The sequence below is a fragment of the Struthio camelus genome, chromosome 6 (genome assembly GCF_040807025.1).
Source record: "Struthio camelus isolate bStrCam1 chromosome 6, bStrCam1.hap1, whole genome shotgun sequence".
Lineage (NCBI taxonomy): Eukaryota > Metazoa > Chordata > Aves > Struthioniformes > Struthionidae > Struthio > Struthio camelus.
The window spans coordinates 41,898,087-41,923,353 of NC_090947.1; the positions used below are offsets into that span (position 1 = coordinate 41,898,087).

Below are 25,267 nucleotides of genomic sequence, written 5' to 3' on the forward strand. Positions count from 1 at the left end.
CGAACCAGATTTTTTGTACTCATGAATGGTTAGGAAGTCTTTAGTGAGTATTTTTTAATTATTTCAATAATAATTAACAAAACATATTATCAGAATACTTTCATTTAGCTAAAAAGTCAGTCAACTTTAGAATTCTGCTAACTGTATGCTACCTTGTATTTTTATTAGCATCGCAGTGCAGCAACCAAGAAGCCAGCAGCAGAGATAACCCTAAATTTCCTTTTACACTTCACAATAACATGACACTTGCATATCAAAGACTATGCATGGAAATCACTAAGTCTTATGGAGCCACTTAACTGCACAATGAAGCCTGAGGCAGATTACAGATGGACAGGTTGTGCTCACCTTCCCAGTATACGCACACTACAGATAAACGAGAACATGGAAGCTTGTCATTTGCGAGGAGTGCTGGCAGTCTTTGCACTCCACAGTTAGCCTGATCTTCATTCACATAAATAAATGTAGGTGTGCTATTGGACTAGTGATTACTCTCCAAATGCTAGTGGTATTTCAATGCATGTTGCCCCTCCTATATGGTTTACCCCATATGAAACTAACCATGAAGTATTTCAGAAAAAAACATAAATAACTTGAGCCACATTTTCAAAAGGAGGCATCTAAATCTGATCGAGTTGCAACGAGACTTGGGTACCTAAATTTCAGAATCATTTCTGAAAATAGCAGTTCAGTAAAGAATTAAAAGCCTTTGAAATCCTCCTGTATTTTACATAATACTAATCATATTACTGTCTTAGTAAGATACAATGTTCTTTTTACCATAAACGGTACACATTTGCATGATGTATAATACTTGTGTGAACTAGCATGTCATTCCCACCCACCATCACATCAAATAAGTACTTGCTAGCTTTCATTAATTTGGGTTTAAAGGGACATTGCTCTTCCTAAGCTAGGCTGTTTCTTCATAGCTCTATGCAGGGTGCTTGCGCTCTGGCCTCTGTGACACACACACTGGAAGAAGGTATTATTTTAGGTGTATGCTATTTCTGTCTCTGTCCAACTCTCCAGGCTACTTACTGCAGGGCCTGCTCTTCTGTGCAAGTGAAAAGCGGTGTCAGAGCCACTAAAACTCCTGAACGTCTGATTACCCCTTTGGGCCGCCAGAACACGTCCCTTGGCACACCCTAAACATCGAGAAACGCAAGGAAAACGGAGCCGAGCCGATTACACCAGCTCCGGGTCATTCAGCAGTGCCTCTGCCCATAGAAACGCCAGCTGGACGTTTAAGCTCAGTCTGAAAACTAACCTGCACTTGCCAAAGTAGTTTCATCAAGGCCAGGAGCTGGCTCTTCCTCACTGCCCCAAAGAGTTCACAAACGTAGCTAGACCAGATACAAGCATTATAGGAAATAAACAGTAATAGGTAATAAACAGAGCAAAAAGAAGCAAGCGCAGAATATAAGGAAAAGAATTAGGGGGTAAAATTGTCAATTGAGAAAGCACCTTAATGTTTCTAAGCAATGTGTGGGAACAAGGAAGGGTCTGGAGTTTTGTGTTGACTTCTGCAGCTAAGTTTAAGCTTACAACATAGTAGAGTTTATAATATAAGTAATTAATATTAATTACAAGTTATTTCATAACTTAAACACAAATATAGTCCTTGACATTTTTCAGGTTGCTGATAATGGGTTTAGGTGAACAACTAAAGCCTGGTTTTCGTGTTACAATTTGTGTCTTCCACCACTTCCTTCAATCTCACGCATGTAGTCTGCCTGTAGTCACCTACAAATTGCAAATATCATAGCACAAGAAAAACTTCCTTTAGCATTTCACTCTTTAGTAATACCTAAAGGAAAACTCAAGAACCAAGCTTTTCAAAATTCTGCTTTGTCAACGACTTCTTCTTGCTTGGCTTTGCTATCTCACATGCTGACTGCCACCAAAACTGATCAAACTAAACAAGTCTTGCCTACATTAGATTCAGAACGATGTATCATTACTTAATAGATTGCACCTCATAACATTTTAAAATATCAAAAATTGTTCTTACACAATTTACTCCTTTAAGAGTCTTAACCACTCAACTGAAAGAATTCTATAATATTCCTGACCTTTTTTAAAAGGGTAGGTGTGAAAAAATAGAAAAAAAAACTTGACAATAAAAAGCAGCTGAAAAACAGCTTAACATGACACTTCCAATAATTTAAAAATAAAAATTGCCTGAAAAGCCTAGGTGCTAAGAACAAAGACTACTATAAGGAGATGGTAAGATCAAGGAGGAAGTACCACAAGCTAATAAAAACTTCATTAGAAAACAGACTGCAATAGTCCGAGCAATCTCCATGTTATGGAGACCTCCAGATAACGCTATTACAATGCAAGGTTATAGAGCCAGCACAGTTCTGATGCCTTGAAGAGTCAAATCAATAAATCAGTTAAGACACTAGAAAAAAATACATGTCAATATAAGCAAAGCAATTTAATAAATATTTGAATTTTTTCTTGCTGTCTGGTAAGAGCTTACATCGGCGCCATTCCCTCATTGTGGCCTATAATAGTTTCTTCTCATTACTCGATCACTTATTTTAAACTAACACATAGGAACTTAAAACCTTTAAGCTTGTTACTTTTCTGTCAAATTTAGTTCTAGCTGGCTGATGAGTTCCAAAGTTATTGGAAAAGAAAGGGAAAAGAAGGAGGAACAACACTGACATACACTGTGATCACATCAGCTGATTTTCATAATGGACCAGTCTTAAAGCAGTTTTACATGCATACACAGAAGCTGCAAAGATGAAACACTAAACTTTCCCTTAAGAGTGGCAATCCTAGCTAGTTTAATTGTTAGAGATTTTCGCGGGGTGGGGGGGGGGGGAAGGAGCATCCCTTAAAACACTGACTGAAGCTTATGCTACATGCAAAATTCTCAAGTTCTCAAAAGAACGATCATGGTTTCAAGAAAAGCTGAAAAATAACACAAAAAATTCATTCAGTCTTTCAAACTGGAAGATGCAATTAACTATATTAATTCTCATGTGGAGGAAAACAAATCTTCCCCACCAAAACTATAAGGCATGGTCTCTTTACTGCAGCCTCAGTTACATCAGTACTCATTGCTGACCGCCGTTAGCTTGATCAGTGGCATCCAGCACTTTTCCAAATCCTTTGACACTTTTTCTGTGACAGTGGTAGTGTAAATAGCAAGTACCTGTCTGAATGGCCAGATATTATGGTCATCTCTTCCTACACCGCTGTGCGGTCCACCAGTCTCTCTGGTTCATCACTCATGTACAGACATATGAAGATGGCCTACCTGAATTACAAGTACAGTACAGTTGTTAATGGTCACACCTCATTCATAATTTTAAAAATTTTCACTTCTGAAGTTTTCAGTTGCAACATTTGATTCTGAGTTTTGATTAAAAGGGATAAAGACACAAGTTGGCAAACATGTTGCTAATACTGTCCTGAGGGAAAAATTCCTTTCTGATTTCTGAAACCTGTTACCTTCTTAGCCATATCATACCTTAGAAGTGCACTGTGAACTGTATCATCATTTCACAGGCAAGCACAGGAAAAATCATTAGGAGACATGTACCAAACATTAAGAACTCCATACTCATTGACCCAGGCACAAAAGACAATCAAGTTTCCTTTTCTTAACAGAGCCAGCTAGTGTCGAGCCCATGCGTAACCGAGACAGATGAGGAAAGGTGGTCTCCAGAACGTGCACACTGAACTCCTTACTGTAGTCTCCTCTGCCAGCTCAAACGTTACACACAGAGATAAGGAAAGCAGTTTAACTTGATCCATCAATGATCTTCTGAAAGGTAGCACCTTAACAAACAGCTAAGAGTATTAGCCACTGCGTAGGATGAAGCTGAACTGATGAATGTACTCTGAAAGTGGACACAGAAGCCCATGAGAACAGACAACAAACTGCAAGAGCAGGCATTTCAGGATCCGGACTCTCTATGGCATTACTGGCTGTGAGCCACTTAACTCTCATGTACTGTCTCTTCCGTCTGTAAACCAAGGAATTAACATGCTTTCACTTTTTTATCTAAATACTAGGCTGTGCTGCTTTGCATGTCCTCATAAAGCAGTTCTGGACCTCAATCTCAGCGGTAAGCAACATACCTCCCCTGGGTGCTCCATCCATTTCTGTCCAGTGGACGCGGGATAAAGTGAAGTCTTCCAAATTCTAATAGGGTTCTTTTAAATTCTATTTGAATTTAAGGTAAAGAATATTTATATATATAAATATATATGTATATTTAATATATATGCATAAAATCATCTGGTTTAACTTCCTAACTGTTTTAGGCTCTGAATCCAAATACTACACTTAGTACCACTCAACCAAATATTTATCCCAAGTACTTTCTTTAGTCCAGAAATGTCTACAAAAAAAGGCAAGAGTTCACAGAATCACTTAAACCCATTGCTCATAATGAGTAGGTAGGATTTGATCAGCCATTAAGTAAGCGAACCTAACAGGTGAAGAGGCTAGTGAGCTTTGCCTCCCCTCCACCAAGTCCCTACCAACCTGACCTGCATTTAAATGCCCACTCAGTAGTAGGTGGCCACTGTTAGCATTCTAAGCACGTCTGGAAAATACACCAGCTAAAGCAGAATTCAAGGCAATATATTAATGGTGGTCTTACAGTGCCACATAAGTTGAAGTAAAGATCTTATGTATTTGTCTACTTCATGCTCTCTTTTGTATAAGGACTGCATTAGCCCTTTTGCCATGGAATTATAATCATCACAGACGACCCCCAAGTCTTCCTTGGAATCACAGGACAGCTGAGATTGGAAGACTCCTCTGGAGATCGCCTTGTCTAACACAGCTATAGTTTTACTATGATTTGACCACTGAAATATGCAACAAACTGTACAGCACTTTCATTACATATTTCTCCACTATTCCTTTGCATAATTTGAAAAATATAGTAGCAAAACTGTCAATTGTTAGGGGGTCACGAATATAAGGTAGACCCACTACCTGTACTCTTTCTCATCCTATTAAAAGGGCATTTTTAATCTTGTGTGTGTCTCAATTCCATAAAATCAAAATACTGTTGAAGTAAGTTAGGGGAAAAAAAACACACACATACACAGAACAGTTTAATATAGCAACATAGGCCAGGCACATAATTGTATTTAAAAAAGAAAAAAGAAAAAGAAAAAGAAGCTTTGTCTTACAAAGCTTCCCTATCATGATGCCATAATGACTGTCATTAATTTTATTTATATATATATATATATATTCCTGTTTATAAATTTGATATATATAAACATACACACACACACTTTTTTTTTTTTAAAAAGCTTTTAAGTGTTCACTGACACAAGTCCAAATTAACCTCTACTTTACTATTTTGTCCAGGGCTAAATCCGCCATGACATCCTTTTTGCCTCTTAAATATAGAAGCTTTTTGGAAGTCTTCCAGTACTTTGAAATATGCACAGTTTACAAGATATACAACAATTAACATGAGTGGTTCTAGAGGATCCTGAGACAGTTCTCTAAAGATCCTATGATGTGATGTCTAGATCTGTTTATTTTAATTTTTTTATTTAATATTTAATTTCAGAAATCACTCCTTCACCATCTTTAGCAAAGTGGATGTGAACTTTCTATTCCAAACATAAAATGAGATAGAAGAGGAGAAAACAGAATGAAGTATGTAAAAAGTAAAACATTTAAAATATAACTACATTAAAATAGCACAAATTTATGCTTAATTATGTCTAACAGCATTGATCGTTTTTTATGAAACGCACACACACTGAAAATGACCATTTCACCCTGCAGACGGTTGCCTTGGAGTCACAGGACTAGATGCATTAGATACAAAGATCAGAAGATTATGATGTTTATATGCCTGAAAGTTGTTATCTCTTCACTTTTCAATTGTATGTTAGATGATGTATTTCCACATATTTCTCCAAATGACAATGTTTAATGTTTTACTTCAGTCTTCACAAAAAAAACTTAATTATAAGATTCTCCATACCAATGCATTTGTCAGAGAGCTTCCAAGCTTTCAATGGGACAGGGGAGAAAGAAGATAATAGAATATTTATAAAAATACATATACAAGCTGACAAAGTCTGAAGTATTTTATCATTAGACACTAAAGGAAATATTTGAAAGAGTTCCTGAATCACCTGCAATTATCTTCAAAAGCCCACAGAAGACAGGAAAGTTCCCAAGGACATCCAGTGCTAGCGCAAAACCTATCCTAAAAGAGAAGGAAAAGGAGAAACAAGGAGGTTACAGACAAATCATCCTCACTTCCATACTAGTAGGTTACCTGAAGAAATGTTTAAACAATCAATCTGTACACACCTAGACGAGGACAGGCCACTCAAGGGTGGAAAAAAATCACATCAAACTAATCCGCTTTCCTCCTCTGACAATAGCTAAGAGGAAAAGGTAGGACTTTTCCTACGCATCTTGACTTTAGCCAGGCTTTTACACTATCCCACACAACATTCTTAAAAAGCAGAAGGCGGAAATACAATTTAGGTTATGCCACTATAATGCATGAATATCACAGGACAAAAAAAACACTGCACCGTAGGAGTAAGTGCCGCTAGTTCACTCCGCAACTGGCAGAACATTTGAAATGGGCAGGCATCTGTCCTCACTTCAGTACGCTTCAGTATTTTCACTAACAGCTTGCTGAGTATGCCCTTAAAACTTCAACAGGTTACACCGTGCTCTGGGAGGTAGCGCAAGCAAATACTAGAATTTTTAGCAGATCTTCGACGAGGTGCCATCTCCGATGGACAGCCTGAACCCTAAGAAAGAAGTCGTTTAACAATTAGATTGCTAAATACTGACTCTCAGTCCCTAGGAAGTTTGTAAAATCTAATTAGTTGTTTTCAAGCACTAAGTCAGGGATGGTTCAAAGAAGTTTCATCCTGCCTAAAAACACCAGGTGAACAACTCTCAGGATGCCTTCCAGATCAAATTTCTGCAACTCTGGTGTAGCTACAGATCAGAGGATCTGCACTATGGTGAAGGGTGGAAGTGGTCTGGGGTGGGGAGCAGGTGCCTTCACAAAAGCTAGAGGAAAAGTAATGCAGCAGAAGCCTGAAACACAGGCAAAATTAGGAGATATCTTGAAAGGAAACACTTAAAAGCAGGAGCTGATGCCAAAAAATCTGCAGAAGCCACATCAGCGAAGCAGCACCAAGGTCCCGGTGCTGCCAAGAATTGCATCTGCCCAGACGACCTTCTGTCCTCACGGATCTCCTGCTAATCTTCACCATTTCTGTGGCCCAGACCTCAGTTTTTCTGTAGTGAACCTAAATGCCATAATAAAAGAACACAGAAGTATTTCTCCGAATAAAGTTTATGCAATTGTCCTAATCAATATGCAAGTTGTTCTGCAAAGAGACATAGCTCAGCCCACTGTTTTTAAACATGTAAGCTTTTTAAGAAGTTATCAGGGAAGTAGCCAAATACTCTTCTCCAATAGCTGTGTATACACTGTGGTTCCTCAGTAGCCAGTTAGAAAAATGTAGAAATAGTAATAATTTTTTTTAAAACACACAATAGCATGGATATGATTTTAAAAATGACAGCCAAAAGGAGCAGTACTACGATCTCCTAGTTATATTTTTGCTAGGTTTTAGTGTCAAAAGGCATTTAAATGATGACCCCCTTCTCTGAAGCTGATTAATTATAATGCGCTCCATTTGGGTAGTAAGATTCAATACCCTACTATCAATTAAACAAAAAGCACACTCTTGGCTTACGATTAAAAATTGAAATGTTGCCAAAAAAAGTTCTTGCCTTGTATCTTTCACACATCACAAAAAGTATCTATTAGGGCACAGTAAGATCTCCAGAAAAACCTCAGACTTTCAAAAAGATGTTATTTTGTATATGTGGCTTAGCTACAAAGTCGAAACAGAAATGACAACAGAGCTTAGGAAAGTAAGCCTTTTTGCCAATGAATTTCTTGTAAAGTCAACAATTATAATTTATTCTGATCCTTTGTGTCACCATATTAGTAGTTATTTTTCAGCAATCCCAGAGCAGCAACAAATAATGCCATAGAAGAGGACTGATATAATTACATGCTGAAAAAGATAGGCCAGCACCCTTACACTCAAAACTACCCTCTGTGGCTCCTTCATACCCCATATGTTGCTAATAAAACTGTTTGAATCATACCTATGAGACAGTTTTACTGATATTGTATCAGGTCCCTAGGTTCTTTGTATGAGATACGATGTCACCAGAACTATAACTATGCAAATTTTGTGATACAGGATCCCACTGGACACAATATTACATACGTAATTCGCAGTATGAAGCTGTGCATTAACAATAATTCTAGTGTTATATAAATGAAACCACTAAGTTTACTGAAAAGCTCACTACACTACAGTGAAATCAAATTTAAAAAGCAATAAAAAGCAACTGACACGTTCATAGTAAAGATGGCAGCATTGGTATTTTTCCTGAAACATAACATAAATATTACTTTGGGTTCATTTGATAATGCTTTACAGAAAGTTTTAGCGCTGACACTAAATAAATACAGGTCAATGTTCCTCCTCCCCCAACAATATTAATTAAGGGCTTAAACCTAGGAATCTTCTGAGCCCAATTTTCAGGAATAACCATGCAATTTTCAGTAAGTCAGAACTGTGTTCGGATATAACTTTGATTCTCAGTTTCAGCTAATTATTTATTAAAAAATGGTAAGTATTAAAAATGGCAGCAATAAAGAACAGCAGCTTGGGGATATTATCATGTGTCACACTGAAGCACTATGAAGTATCATCATCTGGTCAAAAGACACCTGCGTTCCAGCTCGGGCTCTTACTTCAAATATCTATATGACCTCAGGCAAATGATGTTTCTCTCTAGCCAGCATCATGTGAATTAGGATCTCTTATCTTTTCCTGCATAAGAATATGGTCAGTGCTTTATAGACCTGTAGAAAGACACGTCTGTCTTAAAGATCTTAAAAATCAATGTAGCCATCCTCAAGAACAGAGCAGAGGTGTAAATAAAAACTTTGACAGCACAACAAGGCTTGATACACGTTCTTCTTTTTTGTGTTTCTAGTGATTCTTCCCCCCAAACATTTTAGGGATCTGGAAGGTCCTGGGGCTTGCAGAAAGTAGTATATATTTGTTTTTAAATCTAAAAAACGTTAAGACACTAGCATTATAAATTGACTTTATAATTCAGTTTATAGAATGGTAGAGATCCAGGCTTAGGAAGAGGGAAGCAAACTCTTTCACACAGGTGCTGTGAACATTAATAAGCCCAATAATGTCATAAAATACTAGGCACAGTAAATTCTCTAATATGGAGAGGAAAAAAACATACAGCTCAGTAGTCCCTTGAAATACTTGGAATGCCTTTGACTACAGACAGAAAACATAAGTGACACACCACAACTAGCTAAGAAATCTCACGCCGAGAACTACTGACTTTAAGTGATGCAAACTTCTATTCAATGGAAGTAAAAATAGAGTTCTAATCCTGCACTCAGTAAACAAGATGAAATATATTTATAAGAAACAGGCAATTCATCATATGTTTCTACTACAGAGGAATTGCTTAAAGCAGTAACTTTACATGAAGTTTTCCTTGATGTCAGACTAAATCTATATTAGTTTTATTCTCCATTAAAACAAAAAACCTTAGGTGACATTTTATGAGCTATGAAGTTTGCACTGTATTCTCTAAACACTCTGCACTCTGGTACTGGTGCTGACTTCTATTATCATACAATTCAGAGATAATTATATACCTATTTTCAAAGTTTGAAAAAATAAAACCCCCCAAATATGGCACAAAGCTGTTAAAAAGTAACCTACTTTTAGAAAAAAAATCACTTACGCACATACTTAATTTTAACTCTCTCACTGACTTCAGCATTTGCATAGTGAGACAACTCCACGCTCCAATTCAAGTGAGAACATAAATGCTTTGCTGATTCACGGCCAAAAGCATGACAGGACCACCATTATGCTAAATGCTGACAGAACTAAAAAATAAAATAATAAAAAAAAAACAGCAACCCCACCCTCAAAGAGGGTATCAGAAACCCTGTAAAACTCACAACTTCTGCATAACTGAATATATGAATTCTATAGCTAAGATGCATTTAAATGAAAATTCAATGTGGGCAGAAGAGCTTCTGGGAAATGCATTAGCAAAGATGAGGTTATACAATCCCTGTTTCTCCAACCTAGGCATCTATTACTTGCCAAGATTCAGTTTTCAGGAGTTGAAAATTACGGAATTCTTTAATAAAATAGTGGAGACAGCTGCACCTTTACTTTTGATGACTTACCTTCTCCTCCCCGTTGCCTACATATCAGGTAAGTGGATTTTGTGGCTGAACAATGAATTATCTCTGGCTAGCTAGGTTCCCTCACAGATCATACTCAACATGTTAGTAACGTTAACTTTGAGAGACCAACCATTTTGGGTTGCAACACTGCCTATCATAATATACCTAAAATAAACCTAATTTTGAAAGACGATACACAGGAAATGGTAGTTAACAGTTTTCTTCATTATCTTCATTATCTACGTAATATCATAAACACTATTCTTGAACATATGCAGAAGCTTTAAAGGTAGTCTGCAACAAATTTGGGATAATACTCCGTTCCCCTATTTATATGAAAAATCACAGCACACAATAACCTATGGCTCATTATTACCAACTCATATTTTTTGAAGTTCACCTATAGGAAAACCTTCACTCCAGGATTGCCAAACCATTATCAAGGCATCAGAATTCCAATCAGTATCATAACTGAGTTTAACATATACATTTGAAAGCAGGAGCCACTAAGAGTTAAATTGATTAAAGAAATCCTGAAGGTAAGTGGCTTCCTGAACAACCTGCTTCTCCTATCCTTTACCCAGATGAACAGCTAGGCTCTGTGCAATGAATCTGATACCTTGGGCCGCGTGGTGGCCACAAGCCCTAGGGATTTGCTGTTAGCTGGGTGCGTACCCCCTAGCGACACTCCTTCAAGCATCAGTCTCAGCTACAGACCAATAGTACAGACTATACTTTGGGAAACCATGAAGCTAAAGACTCTTGCACTTACCAGACTTGCAGTAGTAATGTTAATCAAGTGAGGCTTATACCACAGACATAACACATTAAAGATTTTGATGTTGAAAAAAACCCAAATCCCTACAATCCTAAACGCTTTGCAACTCAACAGTTCCTCAGACATCACAAAGCTCTGCTACAGCAGCTAAAAGAGACAAAGTCACCTCCTCATTACCTAAAATTAGCAGGAATAGAGTAACCCAGACAATTAAAAAACCTCAGGTAATACAAAAGGACATGTAGGCAGCTCAGACATCTGAGCGTTTTTCCACAGGGCCAACTTAGATCCAGCACAGCTACTCGCTCCAGCTCGGTGCGAGCCCTGCCAGACCTCGGCTGCTTCCGTGCGTTCACAAAGCAGCACACACAAGCTAATAAAGCCCAGGCCAAGCCTCAGTTGGCTCTGCACAGCACCAGCCTGTGTGCTTCTGCAACCATTTCACACCTAATTTACAAAGTAGATTATCCATCCACATGTCATTGAGATCTAACCTGAGAAGTGACTAGGATCAAAAGTAGTTAATTGATCAACGTTTAAGTGAAACACAGAAAGCAAGCGTAACACACCAGAAGAATTTCTAAAAATGCATTGTTTTTATTCTGACCCATTAAGCCATCCAGTACTACCGAAGGATTAACGAAAAAGCTGCCGAGCAGTAACACAGAAGGCGGCCAATTCCCAGTGGACGTGCCAACACAAGACGAAGCGCAAAGACCTTTCAGCTAGTAAAGTTTCAAGCCAGCACGTTCAAAGAACTGCAGGGACATGCGAACTTGCCAACTTCGATTCAGAAGCTGGGTTTATACGATGTCCACTAATTTCAATAATCCCTCCTTGAATCACAGACTCACTCTAATACTTCCTCATAACAATACAACATAGCCATTATTCTCACAAATTGACTATACACTGTTTCACACAAAGATTTAGTAAAGGAGAGAAAAATCTACCTAAACATTCAGAATTGAAAATATTTATTATTTTAAAAGAGATATCTTTTCTCTCAGAATAAAATCAGTCAATAAGTATGCTATACGTAAGGGTTATTTCCAAAAACTTTACTTGTTAAACTTAGACTTTTTTTTTTTTTTTTTTAATTAGAAACTGAAGACAAGTCCAGGAAGAGCAGAAGTAAATAAGTTTCTAAATAAGCAAATTACATGGACTCTTTTTAACAGGACCACTGAAAACATTTCAAAAAATAGCATTTACAGGTCAGAGCTGACCTCAGGCATCACATGCAATGCATAGGAGACAACCTACATGGATATTGAGCTTGATAATACTACAGGGGCAAATTTTGCACAAGGAAGATGAGCTCTTGGAACAAATGTTTTCCATTATTACGCACGTAAAAGCTTTTTTCTGCATCAAGAACTGCATGTCACATTCCTTAAACGGTTTCTTTTCTGGACCAAATACAGTGTGGACAACCTACGGAGGATGTCCCTCTGTGTTTATCTTTGAAATTCTCATTTACAGTTCCCACTAACAATGGAAAAAAAGTGATTTTTTTCCTACCCTCAAAAAAAAAGTCACATTTAGGATCCAATTTCCTACACTCTTGTTCCAAAAAATAACAGGAGTAATTAGACTTCTAACACCAACAGAAGCCCTGATAGAGATTGTTACTGATTTTAAATCAAGCACAGACCCAGAGCCCACAGCGAGGCAGAGCAGAGAAAGACAACCAGCATCAGAAATGGCTGTATAAGATGCACCAACAGACCGTTGGTTACAGCAACTATTCCAGGCTGCACCGTGAAACCAACCCGCTCCTGGGCAGTACGTACTGCAGGTAAACACCTCATGGGAGCTCAACACCGGGAGCAGTGCTCAAACAGCACCGAGGTTGATTTAGCTCCTAAGGTCAAGAAGGAATGGCAGTGTGCATCCCTGTGAGCATGTTTATAGCACGCACTGACGTAGTCAGTCAAAGCCATCCCCAAATGCAAAACCACGGGCTACTGGTTGGCAAGTTCATTTTATACACATGCATACCAGGCATTCTCTTCATGATCAATAAAAATATATTCAATGAGGATAACATACACAACTAAGCAGGACTAGATAACAAAAACAGTTACTAGTCTCATTTAAAACACAAATGCAAAGAAAAACAGTAATTCTGCATTTATCAGGCTTTCCTAGTACTAGAATTATTTATGTATAAACTACTGGTAATACAATATATGACATATATTTGACTATCTTGTCATTCCCCATAATCAATCTTTCATACGCAAACATGAAAGATCAGCAGTTCCTTCCTGCAAGAGCAGGTAACACGTAGACATAATCTCACAATCTATACATTTTCTCCACATAGATGGATTCTCAGATCTTCTGATCCATTCAGGAACTACATTAGGTGAAGAGAGGAGATCTGGTCCACAAAGACACAAAATATTTTCAGCCTCTTCCCAATGTTTGCACTTTCCATAGTAGATCCACTTTAGCCCACTAGAATAAATTAAATATAATGCAGATTCGGAATATAATGGTCTAACACTGTCTTTGGAATTAAATACAACGAAGGCAACTGCTTAGCAGGTACAGAGGCTAAGGCTAAGTAGTTCAAGTGAATCATAATGATGAACGTATAATCTAATGCCCATTCACTGAGATTTATATGAACTAGCCTAGGAACATCTCTTGAATCCATTTTAAGTCAATGGGAAAGATCCCACTTTTCCTGGCCTGAATCAGTTTTCAGTCTCAATTTAAGTGTTTCATACTTCTTGGCTTAAACAGGAACAGTCTTTGCCTATAGTTAAAGATGCCTGGGGCTGTACAGTCCATAACAATCTCAGCAACCAGCCCTATCATTCCCTGTGATACCGTTGCTGGATAAAATAAGATCAACAAGATTTCTCTCTGCCCTCGCAGCTGTGGGAGAGACAGATCAGCCTAGTCTTTACTTTAGAAGAAAAGGTGCTGCAAAGGTCAACCCTACATATAAAACACAGATCATTAACACTGAGCACAGAACTACTCACACTCTTGCTTTTTGTTTGTACAACTGATTCCACTGTCACTTTTAGGAACGTTCTACACTTTGGCATATAGCAAAAGCTTATTTCTGAAACTGCAGTGTAAGGTTTGCTTATTGAATCAGAAAGAAGTCATCCAGTGCTCCATCGTTGCTCTCAGAGTATCACGCTCACAAGAAACTGCAATCCATAGCCTGCCTTGCATGCAAAAACGTGAAACCACACAGTATGGCTGGGGAAATGCGGTACAGAACGCCAGCTCTGACTGGCAAACGTTACTTATTTTTACCACAAGCCACAGCTATGCTGGTTGTCCCATGGAGAAAGACAGTCTTTTCCTCAAGACTGTTAAGTCTCTTCTAGAACATAAAATCGAGACTGAAAAGTCACATTGCAGCTTCTGAGCTTATGAAGTTTCCATGCAACGTTATAAAAAGGTCTTACTTTCTAGGGTTCAGTCTTCACAACTGGGCAATAGCTTACGACAGCACTCTACTTCAGATGTACCCAACCCCTATTAAAAAAAAGCATTAGTTATATTAGCCCTCATTATAAAATAACAACTCTGACAAATACAAAAAAATATAAGGAGGGAGGGGAGTGGATTGCAATGTTCTTGAATAAGAGCACCATTCAAGTCACATGCCCACCCGACATTACGCTGGCAAACGTCGCCAAGGCAGACTTGGTCCACAGTAAATTCCTTCTATGTAAGCCTCTCAAGAATAAAACAGATTAAAAAACAGGACAGAAAGCTTCCGAAATTTACCAAAGGACAGGATTTTTACTTAATTTCCTCTACGATCTGAAGATAATCAGAAGTTTTCCTTCAATGAAAACTCATTTAAATAAAATCCATGGCAAACAGCTCAATGTTTTGTTCTTACATTTTCAAACTGTGCTAAGAACAAAACTGCTCCCTCTGAAAAGGGCAGCTTTTACCTGCTAACTTTCAAAATGAGGGAGAACGTGAGGAATTTACAGGGGAAAAGATTTGGTGGGCAGAGGGGGAGAGGGACAAGCATGACAGTATTAGTGAAGTTAAAGAGCACGGCGGGGGGGGAAAGGGGGAAGTCAGGTAAATACAACACTTCCAAAATCTGGAAACCACACTAACGTGGAAGTAAGCATCTTCATGTTTTATTAGCACAAAGACATCCCTGAATCAAAACTTGACCCCACTGGCTAAAGATAGTTAATTAGAGAAAACAGAAGTTTGAAAAACTAATCAAGTTCATAAAAGCATGTGTGGAAAAGTGGTATTAGAGCAGGGGATGGTTGGCCACCTGATCTTAAACGTATGGAAAATCTGGGAAAACAGATTGGTACAACAAGGAGGGTAAAGACTGAGACTGGCTCAGTTAAGTATGATACCTGTTAAAGGAAAGCAACTTATCACAGAAAAGAGTATAGGCTGGGGAAAAAAAAAAAAAGAACAGTCACACATTTTAAAAAGGATTCTTCCCTCTTCACCGAAACGCAATGTTATCACTAGACATCTATGGCATATGAATGCTGCTATTTTAAATTCTATATTAAAATCATGCAAGTTGCAAAGGGTGTTCTCTCTCCATGTCTCCTGACTGATTGGAATTTAAGGACCCAATTATACTTCTGATCTCAAGGACTACCAGTTAAGGCCTCAAACACCGTAAAACATTTATGCTGGGCAGACTTTCATTCCAAACCAAGGAAGTAAAAAGTAAAGACTTAATCAGAAGTGAGAGACCTTCTTCTCGATAACGCAGTACACTACTGCGTTTTCAAACAACTTTATTAACATTTGAGATTCAGTCTTTCTCACATCCATTAATTCTCTTTAAGCTGTTCAGGAGAATGACCTGTTTGAAAGAGTATACTTTACTGCTCTGAAACCAATCTCATTACACGTTCTCATGAGTCAGGGCCAGAGAAAGAAACATACATGTAAAATGGAGACTTAAAAATAATATAGCGATTAAAGAGCTGATACCCTCTAATGCATTAATGTACTACTCCTTGGTGGGAAATAAAGCTTAATAATTTAGAAAATGTCTTTCTTATTTTTTTTTTTTTTTACAACACAAAAATGTGTATTAGCTTTGTGTACTAGAAAGACAGACTGAATTGAGACATATATTAGTTTGTATGAAAGTAAATGGATAAGAGTTACATGCAAACACAGCACATAATAGGAAGACTGTATTATAGGAAAACAGATGACTTCTCATTAACGAATGTGTCCAGGTCCTAACTAGTGTAAAATTATCTAGCTCACGCAGTCCAGTCTCTGAAAGGGTACACCTGTGGTGGACGATGAGAAGCCCAGCGCCAAACTTAGCACAGAACTACTTTAACCTTCTTTTCTATTTTTGCAAAGGCTAACTGCAGGAACAGCATTCAAACAATTATAATTTGTGGCCTTTTACCATCAGTAGTAATCTCTTAGACTAGCTCTTTTATATTCCATCACATGTTCTTCCAAACAAGAACTGCCCAAAAATACTTGGTATGAAAAACTGGATGTTCCCAGTGACAACTCTGATCACATCATTCTTTGCACATGAACATCAAAAGATGCAACAACAGCAAAAAAACACTAGTTATAACTTCAAGACTCAATCCTAAATATAGTAACTTTTCACACTATCTTTCCTGAAATTCAAATATGTTCATTAGTTTAACCAAAATTTAGTACAGCACAATTTGTATTGTGCTGTAAGCCAAAAAGTGAATGTTCTTGATTTGAATCATGAATGGTTGAAGCTGAAAAGTAAGTTTTGAAAATTTACAACAGCTCTGACACTACTGTGTTCCTCATTACAAGTTTCCCCTATCCATTTCTTAGGCTTACTCCAGACCTTTTACTACCTTTGAAAAGTTTGTTTTTGTTTTGTTTTTCTTTTTCAGATGAGCTCGTCATGTTTTTATACCTAACCGTAGGAAATCATACAGACAAAAGCTGGCTGAAAAAAAAATGGGAGCAGGGGTAAGGATGAAGGGACTGCAGTGATTTTTTGGGTTGGATTGAGGGCAGAGGAGGCTGGTGAGGTTTAAAAGCAACATTTTAGTAAAACTTGCAAGGAATTGTATCTTTAACACAGAATTTTGAGGTTATTTCTTATCCTATCTTGAATAACCATTCTGCTATGTATAGTTCCTCTTACTCAAAATAAGGGGCATAAAAGGGGTGAAATTGTGGTCAGCACTGTAAAGCACATGCACAAGGCAGGGGAAATGATTAGTAGCCCTCCTCTTTCTTCTCAGTCTTAGACCAATTCCCCTCCATCAGGGCTGTTTCTAAAATTTCACAGCAGACAACTGCACTTTTCTACAAATCCTAAAGAATTCTTCATTCCTCTACTCTAAACGAAGCCTTCGCAAAATTTAAACTGTGCTGACACCTGAAATCAGACATTATCAGTGGTATCTTAATTGGCTTTAAGGTCCAGTGTCTCCAATGGGTTAGAAATGGGAGTTTTAGAAAAACTTCTGGATGTTTATTGTTTTGGTTTTTTAAGAGGTATCACATATTTGTTGCAGACTTTCTTCCCTATAAGCTCAGTACATTGAGAAATTTATTTTACAGTTAGAATAAAGTCCCAACTAAGAGGGAGTTTTCAGATGGTCCAAATCTTTCTAAATACATTTTCTGGAAAATATATTATAAATTAAGTTAAAGTCAGTCTTTATACACACAGCAATACAGAGCAAAATATTGTATGCAGAGATGCCAATATGCATCTACATGGGCCTACAATGTGAACATAACTATTATTTTACTGCAGTGTAAACACTAGGCTTCAGGAAATGTGTACAACATCTCATCGTGCGACTATCTCAGAGCCATTATGACTGCAAACTCAGCCCCTCCTATGAACAATGGATTTTCCACAAAGAGCCTGCAGGGGTAAGAAGAAACCAGTACCGATTCTGGAGCTTCCCAATGAAGTACAGACTGGTATCCCAGGGCAGATGGTCTCTAATCACATGCTGCAAAGACTTGCAGGAGAGAACGGACAGATGGAGCCCTGACCTCTCTACAAGCTCACAAAGCTCAAACTTTCAGGTAAGGCAACAGACATAAGCGATGACTTTTGTTTTTGAAGATCTGACATCTGATGCTTTAAGACTAAAGTCCCTATTGCTAGGAAACTCCTTTGCTAAGCTTTTCTTTCTTCACATATCATTTCCTATGGGATAAACAAAAGTGAGCTTTCAACTTAGTGATTCTCCAGAGGACTGCAGGAAACACCTGGAGATCTTGCAAGATCCTGGACACTAATACCACAGTAGAAAATATCTACACACCAACACCTTGACTATCAAAAAAAGATGTCAAACAAGGTGTCTAAGTTTAGATTTGTGACTAAAAGTCCCAAAATTAGAAATACGAACCAGAAACCTAGACTCATTAGGCTTAAAAATCACACAGGACTTCTAGAGAATCCACTTGCAAGATTATCCTTACAGAAAAGTTCCTAGCTAAACTATAAAGCGACCGTGGACTTTGCTGACAACTTTCAGGACTCCCTAAATAATACCTCATGTGTTAACACCACAGTCTAAAACATAGCTGACAAAGCCTTTCTATAACAATATCCCACTAACTCTTCAATTCATTTTTTTATATATGTGTATGTGCACAGACTTTACATCTGTACATGAAAACTCAGTAAAACAAAAAGGTTAACACCACAGCTAAGACGACATTATTAGCTGCAACATCAGATATGTAGTTTTGACCTACGAAGAATGAAAAATATTTCTGTAGATTTGCTTTGCTATTTATAATTGTTTCTGCATATCTAATTTGTGAAATTAGCTGAGTAATAGCTAACTCATCACAAAATTTTACAAACACTTATTACTACACACTGAACATTCAGAAGTTTTCATCCTATAACCACTAAAACTTTCCTTCTCAAAGCAAGATATAAACAGAGGCTTAGTCACTACAGCATGTAACAGAATTACAGAAGTTTTCAGAGCAGTTTACAGAAAATTCAAAGATGTATTATTTCCCAGAACAAAATAACACATTGCATTTTTCAGATGTTTGCTCTCAGCATTGAATGACACTTTGTTATATATCTGAAGGGGTTTCTTAAGCAAGCCAAATCTCTCCAGCAACTATTCCTCTACGCTCTAAGTATGCCAACCAAGCCATTTTCACACATATTAAAAAAATGAAAAGCAAGAAATAAAGGTAGAGTTTTAATGAATCAACAGCTTATCCTGATTTCGTAGAGAACACATTAAAAGCATAAACACTGAAAATCCTGGCCACACATTAAGGCAAATCTTACACCCAAACAATTTGATAATGTTACATTGTTTATCAAGCCAATATTTTTGTAAGTTATGATCTAAACAGAATACTAGTCAATTCACCAGAAGATATCAAAGACATCCTTTTATTACAAGTGATCCAAGTATCCCCCTTGAGGCTATGGCTATCAGAAAGCATTTACTTAGCTCCCAAGCCAATATTTTTCATACCAGTTTTATTATGAAACTATAACACATTTTCAATAACTTTTAGCTTTGCTATACAGAGCAGCAAATAATTTCCCAGAACCCTTTGGAAAAATCTGACATGCGAAATGATTCTCTAGTCAACTTGTGTATTATTAAGCTGAAAAAATGGACACCGGATCATTTGATCATTGGAGGGAATGGAAAAGTATTGGGAGCTTCAGGACAGACGGACGAACTTCAAATCACATGAAATACTACTACCAAGGCTGTATTTGAAGAAAAACGTGGACGTTCATGAAAGCGCCCTGGGCGAGAATACTTTTTGTTGCTAAGAAACATCACTCTGATGATGGATGAATTAAATTGTCTCAGTACAGCCAACTCTATGCATCCCTCGTTTATTAGCAGAATGTTTCCTTTTACTGGTAATTTATTTTAACAGCTACATACAAATAAAAAGCCCTGCCTTTAAATGAAACCGAGAATTTCAAACTTACATAATTAATGCTAGAAAATAGAATAGATGTTGCATCTTGAATAGAATTCAGTAACTACATTTTCAAAGTTTACATTTTTTAATGTAATAGTAAGACGCCAAAATGCTTTAGAACGTCTTTCAGGCTAGTCTGCAGTGAAAGATCCTATTTCCCTTCCAAAATAATTCTATAAACAACTCAGTGAACAGCCTACTGATGCAGAATGTTAACTCTTCAAAAATTTTTAAATACAAAACAACATAAATATCCGGGTAATCAGATTTTAAACATTGCTTCAGGAGATAAAGCATACTCAGTTGTTATATTCCATTGTGATGACACCAACATAAAAACCAAGCATGAAGGAAGTAATATAAAACACCTGCTTTTCTCATTTGGAAGTTACCTTGGTTTCATCCAGTTCCTACTTTATTTTACCTAAACGATGTTTCTTTTGAAGAACACATCCTTCAACTTACTATAGCTCACTTTTCCATTTCTGAGGCATGCACTTGCTGTTGGACGCTGACAGAGCATACCTGTTTTGTCTGCCCATTTACTGCTTATTGAAGTTCTTTAGAAAGGTTATAGCTGAAGCAGAGAGGAAGGCCACCTGCTTGCCTTTTCCCATCTGCAGCACAACAGGTCAGAGGAACTTCCCTGGAAGCAGAGAGAGAAGCAAGCGCATCTCACCTGGCACAGCCTCCAAAGGCAGGATGCAACAGCAGAGGAGAGGCACAGCGAGCAGGGACCCACAGCAAAAGCTGAAGAGCAGACTCCTTGGATCAGACACACAGCTGCTGTTCAGAGATGACGGAAAGGGCCTAAATTGTCTTAAAAATCCAGGGAGGGCTGCGTAGAATTTGTTGCAAGTCAGAAGTCAATAGAGATGCTGCACTGAGAATAAACCCAGGCGGAAGGATCCATTTTGCAACAACTCAGTTGGCAAAGGGTAGATTCATTTAAAAAGCTTTTGTCTGACTTTAAGATTTTGGTTTTTAATGTATTTATTCTAGATTGTGCTCTAATAAAAATATAGTTAGAAGTCCCAAGTTCTCAGCATTGAAAAGGAAGTTCAATTTAAGGAAAAGGGTGAAAAAATCCCCCCAAAACCATGCTTGGATCCCATCACAGCTTCAAAGTCAGGAATTACTAAATATAGTTAAGTGTTGAGGCTACATACGGAGCTAGTCAATACACAGAGGCAAGCATGGAGGCTCTTCTCCCCAAACATGCCTCCACAGAGAAGAGCTGCCACTGGAGAGTTTGAAAAGAAATATTTAATAATGATATCAACTTGGTTTCACTATAGGAGATGTACTTCCTGTGGGCCTAACAGGGAAGAGCTTCATAATCTGAGCAGCAGCATTTTAAAACTTCAAAGGACATGTCTTATCTGTACCATTTCTTCTTCTGGAATCCCAGAAAGCCCAAAGACAGAATGCTGATCAGACTGCATCTTTCCTAGACACAGATGTTGCAACCACATCTGACTTAAGTATAAGCCACAGACTTTGCTGCTTTCTGACTTTCTAGCAGCATCTCTTAGTTCCTTAGTTTTTTGGAAACTTAAAGGCAGAGGATAAGATAAACTGCTTCTGATCACATCAGGTGTACTAAAATAGTAACATAAAAGAAAGATGCTTACAAATTATGGTTCCAAATACTAAGACAAAAAGGTTTTGAAGTAGAGATATCCTTCTTCCCCTCCTCCTTTCTCTATGTGATTCACAAAGTAACACTTACTTCCAATACTTAGATCTGTTATATCAAAGCCTCCCTCCCTCCTTTTTTTTTTTTTTTTTTTTTTAAAGTGTGCTGATCTAGCAGCCATAAAGAATGATCTTTTGCGGATGGATGCATCTCAAGTTACTTAGAAACAGGAGTCTGCACATTTATATTTGCCCTACTACAGGTGATTTTTGGACACCATTCTGATGAACTGATCCAGTGACAACTCAGATGGGCAGGGAACAGCGTAAGTGTTCTCAAAGCTTTTACCTTATCTCACTAAAGATTCCCTCCCTAAACAACTTAGCTTTTTTGAACATATTAAGATGTCCGTCTTAATTTGTCCAGTTCTAGGCTCCCAAGTACAAGACAGACATGGACATACTTGAATGAGTCTAGCAAGGGGCCACGAAAATGATTAATGGATTGGAGGATATCATACGAGGAGAGGCTTGTGAGAGCTGCGGCTGTTCGGCCTGGAGAAGAGAAGGCTCAGGAGGATCTTATCAATGTGTACAAATACCTTTACACACCTTATACCAAATACCTTAAACGCACTGCTTGGACTAGACAATCCCCGGAGGGGCTGTCCAAGCGCAACCATTCTGGGATTCTGCCTTCAAAGGCCAGATCTGCATCGAGATACAGGCTGCAGGATTCTTACCACTGCAATAAGCTTTTTCTTCTTGGCTCTCACATGAACCAATTTAAGCTTTGCTCTCCTAATGAGAGCTTTTAAGCCCTCAAGAATTTTCCATCTGTGAAGGAACACCGGTCTACAGAAAATAAGCAAAAAGTGAGCAGGACTGATTTTTAAAGAAGCATTCAGAGCAGTCAACAGAAGTTTGCTGTGAAACTGAAAGAACATTCTCAACTGAATCCCAGAAGGGAATATTTTCAGTACAGGATTATTTAATATTTTCATTTATTACTTGGATGACCAGCAATACATTTGCAAAATTTTTTTAAGTGTCTGGGAGGGGCCACAAGCATTCTGGGAAGCAGGGTTAGAATTCAAAGTGACCAAAAAACATAGGAATAAGTGATTAAGCAGCAGAACTGAAACCAGGCTTTCAACAGTGCACACACCAGCTACTGATCTGATGTTGCAAAAAGGGAAAATTTTACTTGAATTTGCGGCAACAGGAGTGTCATATGCAGAGGACAGTAAGATTTATTCCGTTTCTCACTGATACTAAGCTTGTATGTTATATTCAGGTCTGGATACGTATACAGAGAAAACTGGGAAAAGCTCAGAAGACTATCTGAGCAGTCACAAAAACTTAAAGGGAGATGGGTTTGCGTAATATGGGAAAAAGGCAACTAAAGGAAGACAGGCACAGGCTTCAAAATAGGTTAACAGCAGTTATAAAAATGATCCTATCCCACTACTGCAATATCCATGAAGTGGAGAGGAAAAAAAAAAGCTTAACTCATTAGGAAAGAAATTAGAAAAGGTATTAGAAGAAATATGCTATCTCTAAAGATGGTTAAACAACAGATGAGGCTATGGAGAGGTTACAGAAATCTTCACCAAACGATTTTAAGACCTGGTAAGACAAACATCTGTCAGAAACTGTCTGTGCATGCTTATCCTGCTTTATGATGGGTACTATATACTCATAAATACAATACAGGGAGGGCTTTAGCATAGACTGAATGACCTCCAGAGATCTTTCTGTGTTTTCTGCTCTAAACCTAAGGACTGCATGAGTTTATACCCCTGCCAGGCAAATCAGCAGGTGACTATACTGCTCCTTAGAGCTCCAAGCAGGCTTTTGATATCTCTTTTTTCTAAATAACCAAGGCAGCCTGTGACTGACAATTTCCTATCGCATCAAGCATGCTACCTTAAATATGAAGTACTCTGAATGATCCTCTGGGGAAATAAAGTCAAAGTACAGAGAAGCCAATGGCAACTAAACCTGGGAATCTAATCCTGAAAAGGAAATCTAAAACTAATAAATTGGGCAAGGAGGCACATCCCATTAGTGACCAGAAATATATGGAACTGTTTTTGTTTATAGCTTCTACAACAAATAAAACTTAATAAAAAGTAATATTTAATAAAGTACTTAGTACAGAGAAATAAGGAGGGAAGGGTTGATATTTCTAAGCTTATTTTCACAGCAGTATGAAAGGAAATGAGGTAGAGTCAGAGCTAATTCTCCTTATGTAATTTCACATGGAATGATTAGTTCTGCCCCAACAGTAACAGCTTTCCAGAGGGTCCTACTTGTCGCAAAGATTGCACAGAGATGCTCTAAGTGTAGCTTCTCTATTCTCTACTGACAACCAACTTAAAGGACAATGTAATATTCATTTTAGCATAGAACGAAATTCACAGCATGAACAATACAGTAATGTCACAGCTACCATGCAAATGCAGTTCATTGTTGGGGGCTGTGACTTCTAAAAGTTTAATCATGAAATAGATCTGTAAAAAGGAACAAAAGAACTAACTTCATGCTCCAGCAACGTCCTGTGATAGTTAAGGAGGTTTAAGAGTGGTATAGGCTGTGCTCTCACAATGAAAGGGAATAAGGCATGGAGGAGCACTCATGTCACATGCCCACACTTTTTTCTTTTTTTAAGGCAGGTTTTCAGTCATGAATGTGCTGAATGCCCCTCTTAAGCCTGATTAGTAGAGACACTGCACATACACAGTACTGCTGAAGGTGATGGAATTCCGTAAGTCACCTGGGTCACTTCTGGGTGAAATACCAATAACTGGCAATTCATCTGAATAAGGCAAAAAATAAATAAAATAAACCACATATACACACTATAACAGCCATAACTTAGTCTTCCAATAGTGAACACATCACACGGATAATGCTAAAGCTTTGTGAAACTTTTTAATAGGTATTAGTACTTTTATAAAAGTACTGTAGTGTTTTGCACTTAATTCTAGAATAGGTCTCAGTAGAAAATCCATGTCCAATTCCAAAACCGCTATTACAAGTTGCAATTCAGCTGTCACTTCTCTAAAAAAATATAGTTTTTATATAAAAAGATATATGTATATAAATATACATGAGAGAGGGAGCCTACCTTGATAAACTAGACTAGCAACTAAAGCCTAAATGATTCCCTGGAACAGCATGCCAAATTATAAGAACTTTAAATGTGTATATTTTGCACTTATTAACACAACCATTTGTTTTACAAAAAGATCTACAGATTAAATAACAAGCACACTATTAGTTTCAGGCAAAGAAAGACCAATTTTTTATGCCTTGCCAGAAACAATGACTAATTAGGCCAGCACTACCCCACAGTCATTTCTATAAATTCTGCCTCTACACTTAATTTACAATCAAAAAAGAAACTGACTTAATGATAGCAAAAGCATATTTCTTGCAAAAGTTTTCTTAAAGTAAGATCAGGATAAGAAATTATTCTCTAAAGCCAATAAGAACACGTTATTGGTTTTTTGGAGAACCTGAATTTACCTCAAACTATATTTGACCAGAAATTCACTATGCCATTCACTGCCAATAGAGAGACAAGGTCAAAGGC

The 25,267-nt window shown here is 37.7% G+C and overlaps 1 protein-coding gene across 14 annotated transcripts in view; it reads right to left on the reverse strand.

Annotated features, from left to right (window-relative positions):
• Nucleotides 1–25,267, reverse strand: part of GTDC1 (glycosyltransferase like domain containing 1) — a 197,680-nt gene that overhangs the window by 166,183 nt on the left and 6,230 nt on the right. For 9 of the 14 annotated variants that reach the window (XM_068949312.1, XM_068949303.1, XM_068949315.1 and 6 more), the window contains one exon: nucleotides 6,142–6,215. The exons of 2 other annotated variants lie outside the window; for them this stretch is intronic. The gene's annotated coding sequence lies outside the window, so the exon portion shown is untranslated. Of the gene's footprint in view, nucleotides 1–3,172; nucleotides 3,278–4,104; nucleotides 4,190–6,141; nucleotides 6,216–25,267 lie in introns of all 14 variants that reach the window. 3 more of the 14 variants (XM_068949313.1, XM_068949308.1, XM_068949304.1) reach the window with 2 other exon arrangements.